At 46.4% G+C, this 11,786-nt stretch overlaps 1 pseudogene; it reads right to left on the bottom strand.

Annotated features, from left to right (window-relative positions):
• Positions 1-3,185: 3,185 nt before the first annotated feature.
• On the bottom strand, positions 3,186-3,659 carry LOC120843502 (annotated as a pseudogene).
• Positions 3,660-11,786: the final 8,127 nt, after the last annotated feature.

The following is an 11,786-nucleotide window of genomic DNA, read 5'->3' as shown; positions in this document are numbered from 1 at the left end:
GGTAACCCGAAAGCTATTCTCACTCTCGCCCCCGGCCCGTTGACCTTCCACCCTGCATGCGCCTGCGAGATATTCCTGGACGACGGTGACCACGGCGAGTTCGTCCGTAACTCGTCGTCACTGGAGATGGTCGCCAGTGGGTCACAGTCAAAATGAACAGCTTCCAGCATATCTTCATAGCAATCACTTTCCTCGCTGCTGCAATCAATGCCGAACACTTTGACAAGGCGAGCGATGCCATAGACGTAATCTTCACGAACCGCGTGTTCGAAATGTGAAAGGTACACGAGGAAGCTGAATCCCGAGACGCCAAGAGAGCCAAGTCTGTGATTGTGTGCAAGGAGACACCGCACTAGAGGCTGGCTACGTAGCCAGCCTCCAGCTCCGCCCGGATCCACCCTTCCGAGGGACCCACATATAAATCGATTTATCCACGAAACTATCGCGCCATTTTCAAAACAAGTTTAATGGGATTATAGGGACATACAGTGGATCCTAGCAGTATTGTTATCTCATATTTTATTTTTGGCGTGTCATAACCCCTTTAAGGTAATCTATCCACTTGCAGTGAAGTTCTTCACATCAAGAGTAAAAGATAGTTCACATTTTTTTAGAAGATTGATCCCAATACAGGAATGTTGCTTGGCCCAACATCTCTAAACCACCTTTGTAGTGGTTTCTCGATGTCTTAACATGCCGTGCATCAGGGTGTGTTCTGTCCCGCCTTTAGGTCACCCCTTTTCTTGAGTAGTTTACGCAAAGTGTTTTGAAAGATCTTCTGGGCTCCAGCGACACAAGACTTATTGTCTCATTCTCCACATGCCTTACTTCAAGTTTTGTTTCAAATGTCAAGTTCGCCCTCTTGACGTTCACAGCTATGACAACATGTAGGCCTCTTTGATGGTGGATTGTAATGTCAAATACCACCTGACTGTCCACATTGGATATCATTTGCCCGCGGTGTGTTCTGCAGCCACAAACTTCTGCAATGCCACCACTACGCATTGGTGTAGGGTGGAGAAGCCTGCTACGTGACTTTAGAGCTTGAAGTCATTAAATTCAACACTAGGGAATTTAATAGTGATATCTCATAAATATGGGCATTTCCATTCCTCCCCAAAAGCGTCCATAATAACGGAACAAAAAGGCAGGCATTTACTCAGTTAGTCCCCGCAAATCGTTTTTATATAGCAGAGTATCCATATTATTCAGACAAGACTGTTTACCCCTTCTGCCTGAGTCCTACTGGAGCGACAAAAAGAAACACCCGACATTGATATGCCTCAAGACTGGATAATACACTGAAAAACAGGGACAAAACGAAAGAAGATTTCGTTTTGAAGAAGACTCCCGTCGCTGCAAGATCTGCGCAGGTCCTCATCTCCACAAAGAATGCCCGACACCACGTGAACCGCAATGCGCAAACTGCGGCTCGCGCCATGTATCAACCTATGCAGGCTGTATACAAAAACAGGTGGCGCATGCTCCTAAGAAAAACGAGCTTTTCTATGGCAAACCTGCTCCACGGAAAGCTCCATCTCCTAATCCGGATATTATAAACTGCAAGTGACAGAATGACCACGCAAAATAAAGCATCACGGCCTACCTTTTTCGACGTTCTGTAAGTAATTCCAAGCGGCAGCAACAGAACACTAACAAATCACAAGACAAGACAAGGAACTTCCCATGTCATACCACCAAACCCAAAATCAACTGCAGATACCGAAGAGGAAGTACCTTCCCATGTGGATAATCGACGCCGTACTAGTTCTAGAACCGCGCATCCCATTGAGTCTGCCCATCCAGATCAAGAAAGCAGTGCAAAAGGTATACCCTTCACATGTTCCTACCTCTCATGGTGGAAGTCATAAAAGAAATTACCAAAGAATACCCGAAAATCGGTTTCAAATCATCCATGAAAGCTCTGTTGGTCATGGAACCACTTCTCAACGGCATTCAATGACTAATCTAACTGAGGTAGACGCCACTTCCTTTTTATTACAATGGAATGCACGTCACCTAATGCCAAAACGCAGCGATTTCAAGGATTTTGTCAGTCGCTACAAATTCTCGGTTTTAGCCATCTGTGAAGGCCACGTATTCAAACAATTTCGCCTCTCTGATTACGTGCTATATCCCTCAAACGCTCAGCTCCGTTCCTCAAGAGTAATGTTAGGTATAAGATCCGATCTTTCATCGATAAAAGTTGTGAGCGACATTGATAGTTCTGGAGAATTTGTTGCTTGTAAGGTACGCTTTCGTGGCCTGGTACTTAATATTGTTTGGGTATATATACCACCTGGAAGCACAACAGACTTACAACGCCTAGAAGGTCTCATTGCTTCTTTGGATGCACCTTACATACTGTGTGGAGACTTCAATGCACATAGTCCAACCTGGGGCAGCTCTGATACATCAAAGAGAAAATCAATGTTAGACTCAATATTTTTTTCGAACAACCTTTGCGTTCTAAACGACGGATCTCCGACATTCCTTAAAGGAAACAGATACACTAGTTGCTTAGACTTGACCATTTGCTCTGCAGGCTTGGCAGCTCAGGCCAATTCGTATACCGACTGCGACACCAGGGAAAGCGATCATCTACCTATCTATATAAGTCACACAAAATTACAGCCCTTTGTAAAACATAGACATACAGTTTTAACTGACTGGTCCAAGTTTCGTGCACTGAACGCTGACTCATTGACAAATTTGAAGACACTAGATGATTTAGTTTGTGGGATAAACATTAAACTTGAGAAATCATCACAAACGTTAAAAGTCCCTCAAGAACATCTAGGGGTAGATCCTGAATACCAGGAATTGCGTGCTCAACACCGACAGGTGGAACGAAAAGCTCGAAGGAGCGGAATACTTGAAGACCAAATGAAAGCCAGACGAATTCAGACGAAAACAAAACACGAGCTCGAATATTTGGTGAAACGCCGATGGAAGAGTCTTTGGGATTCAATATTACCGAACACCCCGAAAATACAAGCATGGCGCATAGTTCGCTCATTAAAATCGCCGGTGTCACAACGCCAACCATTGCGCGCGCTGGCACTTCATCGAAATGTTAGCGATATGAATATAGACGAAGAATTTTGCAGAGCAGTGATGCAACACGTTTCTGCAGCCATAGCAAACACGGACCAGAAAACCCCATCCCCGCGGCTATCAACAGCTTACAACCATATCATGAATCTGCCACTTAACAAAAGTGAACTGAAATGGTCATTGACAAAGCTCAGACGAAAAAGTGCCCCAGAGCCTGATGGTATCACCCCGGCTGCACTAACAAATATTGGGAAGCACGCAATGTCCTTTTTACTGGACATGTATAACCAATGCTGGACTAGAGGTTGTATACCCGTTGTCTGGAAAGAAGCAATTTTAGTGCCTGTTTTAAAACCTGGAAAATCCCCTCTGAGCATCTCATATTATCGTCCAGTGATCCTCACCAGCGTGCTGATGAAGACGATGGAACGAATGGTCTTACAGCGACTAAATTGGTGGTTAGATTCCAGTGGAATATTGCCGTTCCAAATGACCGGTTGTAGGCGGAATATGTCAGCTATGGATTCTGTACTCGATCTCGTGACCAGTGTTGAACACGAACGCAGCATTCACAAAATCACAGTATCAGTGTTTCTAGACATTTAACGGGCATTTGACAGTGTTAGCCACCGCCATGTTATGAAACAGCTTCAGCGACTAGAAGTAGGTGACCACCTAGTGAACTGGATGAGTGAATTCCGCCATGATCGATCGGCGTACGCACGGACGCCCAATGGTTTTACATCAAAGCACTATGTTTCACAAGGAGTTCCTCAAGGAAGCGTAGTAAGTCCCACATTATTTAACATTGTATTGACAGAATTCCCTGGTCTATTACCAGATGATGTATCAATTTCCATGTATGCTGATGACATATCAATTTGGTCATCAGATGCTAATCCCAGTGCAACTCAGGCTCTTCTCCACACTTCACTTTTAATAATTGAACAATTTCTCATTCAAAGAGGTATGTCGATCTCTACTGAGAAATCTGCGGTCCTTCCGTTTACACGACCAAGACTTAATAACTTTGAGCTCACGCTTGGAGGGAAACCTTTGCCTTTGGTGGAGGCTCATCGTTTCTTTGGGGTGTACATTGACCGAAGCCTGTCTTGGACAGCTCATGTAAAATATATAGAAAGAAAGATAGCGCCATACATCAAGATCTTACGCTGCTGTTCTGGAACCAGATGGGGTGGCTCTTTGAAAGCACTTTTAACTCTCCATGGAGCACTCGGTACACAGTCCCTTTCGTATTCACTTCCAGCATTATGTGGGGTCTCCCGGACTCTTGAAACGTGACCCAAACATCTGATAGCCCGCAGCCTCCGAATCTGCTTGGGAGCACCAAGTGCCGCAGCAAGCTTCTTGGTGGTTGCAGAAGCTCACGCCCTCACAATACCGATTCTACGTGAACGAAAACTCACAGACATTTCATTCGCTTTCTAACGCGACATCATGATTACCCACTCGTTGCAACTATCCGCCGAGGACATTTTCCAGTGTACATAAGGTAATAATGGCTAATGCAGATATAATTGCCGCAAACTTCGTACTCCCATATTGCCGCGCGCAAGGTCACGGACTTCTAGAACTTTCTCGTTTATTCTTGCTCCGGACATAACTTCTGTCGTTTATCCCTGCTTATGTTGTTCTAGAAAGTGCGTGTTCATTCTCGCCCCGAGCGCGCTACGCTCGAACCTTCTCCGCCGAATCTTTGAGATAGTGCCTCATTCTAGATAAAAGGCCACCCGTAAACTTGTCGAGTCAGTTTCGCCTCAGCGTTCGACCTTGCTGCTTCGCCGCCTTCGGCGCCCGCGACGCTTTGTTATTATCTTTCTATTTCCTTTTATTTTTGGCACAAGTTCGCCACATTAAACATTTATTTATTCCTGTTTATTTCTTGTTTATTGGTCACCGCCCGTGACAATATGAATCTCTAGCTGCGCTTTGGACATTTTACTTTTCAAGTATTTCTACATCAGTACCTGGAGGTGTGAAAAAAATCGACTTGAAACCAAACCACGTTGAAGCAAATGACACTTCCAATGCTTTCTGAAGCCCCAGTTTATGTTACTGCGGTCTACACGGATAGGTCAACAAGCGATTTATCATCTACGGCAGCGTTTATGATTCCGTCGTTAAATATAGAAAAAAGCTTCTTACTTTAACACAAGACAAGCTCAACTAACACAAAACTCTTTGCTATTTTGCAAGCGGTTCTCTACTTTACTCAGGAAACAAGTATTATCAGTTGGACTCTCTACACGAATTCAATGAGCGCACTGAACATGATAAAATATTGTAAAAGCTTGGTCTGCTGGGCAAGTTCGTAGTGGACATTCATATTAAAAATAGCGCAAAAAAGACGGGACAAAAAGACGAAGAAGCACACAGGACAAACGCTAGCGTTTGTCCTGTGTGCTTCTTTGTCTTTCTGTCCCGTCTCTTTTGCGCTATTTTTAATATGAATGATAAAATACATATCACCAACAAGTTCATTTATTGCCATTAATATTTGTTTCCACCTTTCGAGAGCTATAGAAACTGGACATCAATTAATTTTCAATTGATCCCTGCACATTGTGGCATTCAAGGAAATAAAGCGGCCGATCGGGCAGCCAAAAATGCCCACAATATAAATACCAAGACTGCAATTATTTTCACTAAAGGGGACACATTAAACCTGCTCAGAAGGACATCAAGGAAAAAATCCGAGGCTGCTTGTTATAGAGACGCTCCTCAAAACTCCCATCTCGAACGGATTGACCCTAACTTAAAATTTTGGATGCCAAGACACATTTCAAGAGCTTCTGAAACATTGATACACAGACTTCGATTAGGTGTTCCTTTTGGACAACATTTCCTACATCGAATACGACAAGTTACCTCCCCTTTGTGCACCACATGTGACGAAATAGACGACGCAGAACACGTACTAATCAACTGCCGAACGTACACAGATGGACGAGACCATCTTCGAGAACAAATGTCTACTATCGATAACCACCCATTGTCCCTCAGAACACTCCTTGGTCCATGGAACACACGAAGGACCCAACAAACTGTGATCGGTTATCTTGTAGATTATCTGGAGGACACAAAATTAAGTGAGAACTATTGACAAAGGACAAATTTCATGTAGAGTACGCTCCTGGTATGCCGTCGCTGTGCTGCGGCCTATTTTTGGAAGGGACAGGACACCGTTCTGGAGGCTGCCGGTCCAAGGACCAGGTAGCGTGGATACCTCATCATAGTGAGGACGGTTGCTTAGTCCAAGGACGGTGCCTCCCACCAGGGATGGTCGGACGTATTGTGGCGTCGGGTTTTGGATAGTGTACATATGTAAATGATTATTTTATTGTATATATATATATATATATATACATATATGTACATATTCTTTTTCTCTTTTTTTGTCAAATTTATATGCTGCTTATAATTTCAATCAATGGTCTGGAGTAGCCGACGCTGGTGATGCAGCTGCTAAAATCTCCACTTTGAACGTTTTATTTTAATAAAGATCTATTTTCTCTCCTTGCCATAGAAACCCTAGTCCACAAAGAAAGACAAAAATTAAAATTGGAAATATAACCTAGAGTTGTCAGTCAGCGCTGTGTACGTGGCTCTTTCTTTTGTGTGCATGAAAGCTTTAGAGTGCTTGTTTTGAGGGTGCGCTGTTTCCTTGTCAGTCATGAAATTCTTTGTCAGATAATAGGGAGTTTTAGAATAACGTACGCATTTTTAGCGCACGCTAGCGCTAAATTTAGCGCTTGCATTAGCGCCCGCGACGCGAGAGTGTTTTAGAATAGTGTTTCTCCGTCGCGACGCAAAAGCCCAAGCATCTCGCGCTTGCGACGCCACCAACATACAGTCACAATTTTTATTTCGCACACGAAATGCTGTAACCTTAGAGAGAAACAAGTTTTTTGGTCCAGAGTACGATTTTAGATTTGTTTAAGCACGAGAATGCGACTCGAGCGGTTGACCGGTCGTGCCCGCTTGCGTCGCCTCGGCAAGAGAGGTCTCGTGTACTGACCTTCGCACATATTACCTTCGCCGAGAAGTGTTCGCGCGTCGCAAGCATCAAGTTGCCGGTGATCGTTGCCAAACCGAGTACAATTTCGTCTCGTATTGAAAATCGCAGTCGCGAGGATGCCGCCGACGTCGCACTCACGACGCTGCCTCAGCAGCCGCCGACATAATCCTGGAAGCCGCCATTGTTTGCTTAACTCCGCTCGTCTTGGCTCTAGCCAACTTCTCATCATGAATCCTCCTTGGAGAAGCGCAAAGGCTCTTTGCGTACGCACGCTATTTCCGAGAAATAGCGCACGCTAAAATTGCGCACGCAAAGCGCAAAACCTGGTTTGCGTTCGGAGCACGCGCAGTGGCGACGACGCTATTCTTTGCGTGCGCAAAGCTTTAGCGTGCGCTATTCTAAAACTCCCTAATAACAGTGAGAAAGTACTCACATCAGTTGTTATCCTGGAATTATATCAAGAAGGCATTGTGAATTTTCCACGCAGTTTTTGTCTTGTAACGGCCCATGACACGTCTTTTCTAAGTTGGACTTGCGCTCACAGTGGACACAGTTAACTGCTAGGTGACATCGTGCCACGTTTCTGAAGTAACAGTGAAAGCGAAAGGCGAAGACGGGGGCAAGCTCGAACAAAAGGGAAAGGATAAGTTCGAGTAAAAGAGAAAGGAGAAGCTCGCGCAGGACATTCGACGACTTAACCTGAAGGGCGGCAGCTGAGACGCGAACGCTCCCGGCAGACCAGGCTTCGCTCCTGGTGAACCCTGGCTCCGCTCCAGGTCTTCTCGCCGCCATCGAGCCGGAGCGACGTCGTGCCTGCTGCTCGCACCAGAAGCCCGGAGCATTGGACTTCGAGCTCGAAGGCGGACGCGAAGGGGTGTCCTCGCAACACTCCTGTCAACCCAGGCCGCGTACCATGGTCGGCCAAGCGACACCATCGAAGCGGTGCTGGAAGGCCCAGAGCTCCTAGCAAGCTTGGACCCACAGCCGTAACATCGAAGAACAAGGCCGGGTTTCGCTCGAAGCAAGATCGACGCTCAAGCCTGTGAGTGTTCTCAGCGCGCGACCGAGACTGTCTGTGTTGAGTGTAGCTATTTAACCACTCTATTTTTTTCCTTTCACTTCCGCTGATAATTTTGTTTTCTGTTCTGCTTTTTTTTGTGTGTGCTTGTGAGTAAATTAATTTTTGTTCGTCTACTTATGCGTCGCTTCGTCTTTCGACCTGCCCTCGTCCCCGCGGAGGAACATGACAACTGGCGAGCTTGCCAGGATAATGGCCCATTCTGACGTCTTGTTCTGCTGAGAGGTAGAGGAGCGTCGGAAGGCGAAAGGCATCCAGGGTCATGGAGGTAGAGAGATTAACGGCTGTCGAAAAGGAAGTGGGCTATGCTGGGCCAGAGTTGAAGAAATCTGTAGACGACGAAAGAGCATGGATGAGAAAAGATGACACACTCAATAGGGTAACGAAACTCGGGCAGTCCTTGGAAATGACGAGGTGTCGCTGAAGAAGTGGCTAGAAGGTCACCTTTCGTTCGTAAAGCAAGAGTGGGAGCTGGAATGTGAAGAATGGGAAATGCTATGGCAAGAGACGGAGAATGGAGGTGAAGGAGATTCCTTAGAAATGCAGGAATGTAAAAGAGAGACGGTCGCACGACTGTCGCGTCTTCAGGCAGAATCTCGTAGCCTGAAAGATTTGATCGGGCTTTTGGAAGCCATAGTGACTTCAGCACAAGATGCGATGTGCGCATCAGTTGAAGAGCGATCTGTTGATGGAAAAGTTGAGAGTGACTTGATAACAGTCCCCCATAGCCTGAGTTAGAGCACTGCACGGGCCGCTTTTGTCAGCCCGGGCCCGGCCCGGGCCCGGCATCATGGTAAGCTACCCGCCCGAGCCCGGCCCGAGGGTTTCCAAGCGGGGCCCAGGCCCGGCCCGGGCCCGAACATTATCTATGTTACCCGGCCCGGCCCGGCCCGCCCGTGTTATAACAGGCCCGGGCCCGGCCCAGGCCCGAAATTTAGTAAAGTGCGAATTTACTGAGCAAGGCGTTTGCATTTCAGTACCGGATGGCTCTACGAATAACCCGCGTAAATTATTAAAATCGTGACACCAGAGTGTGACATCGGCCTAACATATATGGAGATAACAAAGGCGACAGGCCTATATTGCAAAATCCCTAATATTTGCGAGCCCCTGCTTTTCAATTAAAAATTCACGAAACATAAGAACGCGCGAAAGTGTCCGTCTTCAAGAGGTCAAAATCGTGACCTTCTAGAATTCGTTCAATGAACGCGCATATGTCCCTTGTACTGCCTGATATGCGAAAATTCGAGGCTGCGTAAATAAAGGTTTTTACAGTAGATGACTTGACCGCCATCGACTCAATCAACAGACACAACCTGGACCTCGTTTTTTTTTATTATTCACAAGAAAAATGAACGACAATAACAAAGGTGTGATGAACTATTTGTACACTGAAGTTGTTAGCGTACATGCACTACATGTTTTTGTGCAAGAACAGGAGGTTATCTAATGTGTCTGGTTTTAAGCACGTTCTCCTCTCTTGGATAATGTATCCCGCGGCGCTGAAATTTCGTTCACTAGTAGCACTCGTTGCAGGAATACAGAGAATCTTCCTTGCAAGGAAAGAAAGACGTAGATATTTCTTGCATTGGGACTTCCACCATTTCAGGAGGCCATCGATGCCCTCGCACGAACCTCCGGCATGGAGGTAGCTGTCTAGTTCATCGTCGTCAATGTCCGTCTCGGCGTGGTCGTGCCAGTCTTGAAACTCATCAAGGAGTCTCCGTTTTGGTGGCTTTGTACTGGTGCATTCTTCACCGGTCTCCTGTTCAGAAGGAACCTCCGGAACACCGAGCATCATTTGTCGCACCGCGCTGAAAACAGCGGTTCTCTCCGCTTCTTTCAGGGCCCGCAACTGGCGGAAGGGGGGCCATAACAGTGTGGCAACGTAGTGTATCTCTTCAAGCTGCAGCTTAGCTTCCATTAACTGTGCCGCACGTTTCTTGAGCTGGGAAATAGTCATTGTGTCTGCAGCCACTGGGGTCAGATGTCCTTTGAGCTTCCGCTGGTATAGCAATACCAGGGGCAGCGTTGGTTGCTTGTCTTGCTCAAGCTTCTCGCTGGCCTCCTGAATGGCTCCAAAAAGTTGACGACGTCCTTTAGAGCTGCTTTGTTAAGATCCTCCATCAAGGTATTGCCCCTGCTGTCAAGAAGAGATTCAATGTCTTCATACTGTGTGACCAGAGACTTTATCATAGCCACCTTGGAATTCCATCTGGTGCTTACCTCTTGACACACACCATGGGGCAGCTGAATGCACAGTCCGCTTTGCTTTAGAAATGTGACAATGGCTTTTACCTTCTTCAGGCTCTTCTGCAATTCAGGCAGCTGCTCGGCGAGGTACTCATCGTAGAAAGTATGCCGGAGAACAGTATTTAATATATGGGCAGTGCAGCTCATTCTGGTGTAAGGACGAAGTGCGTTAATAACGTTCGCACCTTGGTCCGTCACAAATACTACATTTTCCAAGATGGCCTCCTCGTAGCCCAACTTCGCGCACCTACGCACAAGCTCTTTCCTTATGTTATCTCCAGTTTTCTTCTCGGGAGGAAAATCACATGTAAATTGGACCAAGCTGACTAGTTCCCACTCATCGTTCACGTAGTGAGCAGTGGCAGTTATGTACGCCACTTTCTTGTAGTCGTCAGTCCACATGTCCACAGTGAAAGCGCAACGGCCCTCCTCTATAGCTTGCCGAACCGCTGGTTTTATCGCTTCTCGGAGTTCTTCAGCGACTTCAGCTACCTTGCGAGATAGTGTCGTGGGGTGTGGAAGAACATCTTTTGCGGCTATGATTCCGTGCCGCGCCCCAATAGAAATTAGCTCATCGGCTAACTTCAAAAACCCTTCGTCACATACGACGTCAAATGGCCTCATATCCTTGGCGCACCAACGAACGCAGGCCGTCGTCACATTCTGCTTGACGCTTGCAGTTATACTAGGTTTCTTCTCGCTAAAGAAGGACGTTATAGGAGTGCATTCGGCCGGCACCTTGCATTTGTGGCGATTCAAGTGAGATGTTCCTGTTTTCCCACCATCGTAGCTGAGAAAGCGTTTGCAGTCTTTGCACTGCACGTACCCTGCCGGCGACAAAGTATTGGCGTCAACAAGTTGAAGAAATTTTTTCCAGACTTCACTCTTCTGGGCCACCCTCGGGATGAGTTTGAGTTTTCCGGAAGCAAGGTCGGTTTTTAGGCGTACAGATTCTACAGAGCTCATTTCAGCAAAGGGCAAAAAATAAACGGTAGCTAAGACGTGAAATAGCACTAATGTAGCTCTACACCATGTAGCTTCGTGGGCAAAGTATATCTCTTGTGCAACCCACCTGCAGTTTGATCCGCTGAATGTGAAGTCTCATTCCGGCAAAAATGAAATGCAGTCTCGATTAAGCAAAACGTGAACAATCCGCATACAGAACTAGGCAAGATACAAATCTGACAAAACGCGCACGGGCAATGCTGGCAACGTAGCAAAAGTCCCAAACAAAAGGAAACAAATTCTCAAAAGTAAAGCTTCTACCTAAGTAGCCATGCAGTGTCATATAATATTCACCGGTGCTTAGTGGCAGTCCGTTAACCACGACGCAAAGTTGCGGCAACTCTCGAAGGTAAG

The sequence above is a fragment of the Ixodes scapularis genome, unplaced genomic scaffold, assembly GCF_016920785.2.
Source record: "Ixodes scapularis isolate PalLabHiFi unplaced genomic scaffold, ASM1692078v2 PGA_scaffold3__209_contigs__length_174095766, whole genome shotgun sequence".
NCBI classification, from domain to species: Eukaryota; Metazoa; Arthropoda; class Arachnida; order Ixodida; family Ixodidae; genus Ixodes; species Ixodes scapularis.
The sequence above is the reverse complement of the archived record's forward strand: the minus strand, read 5'-3'. Positions and strand labels throughout refer to the sequence as shown.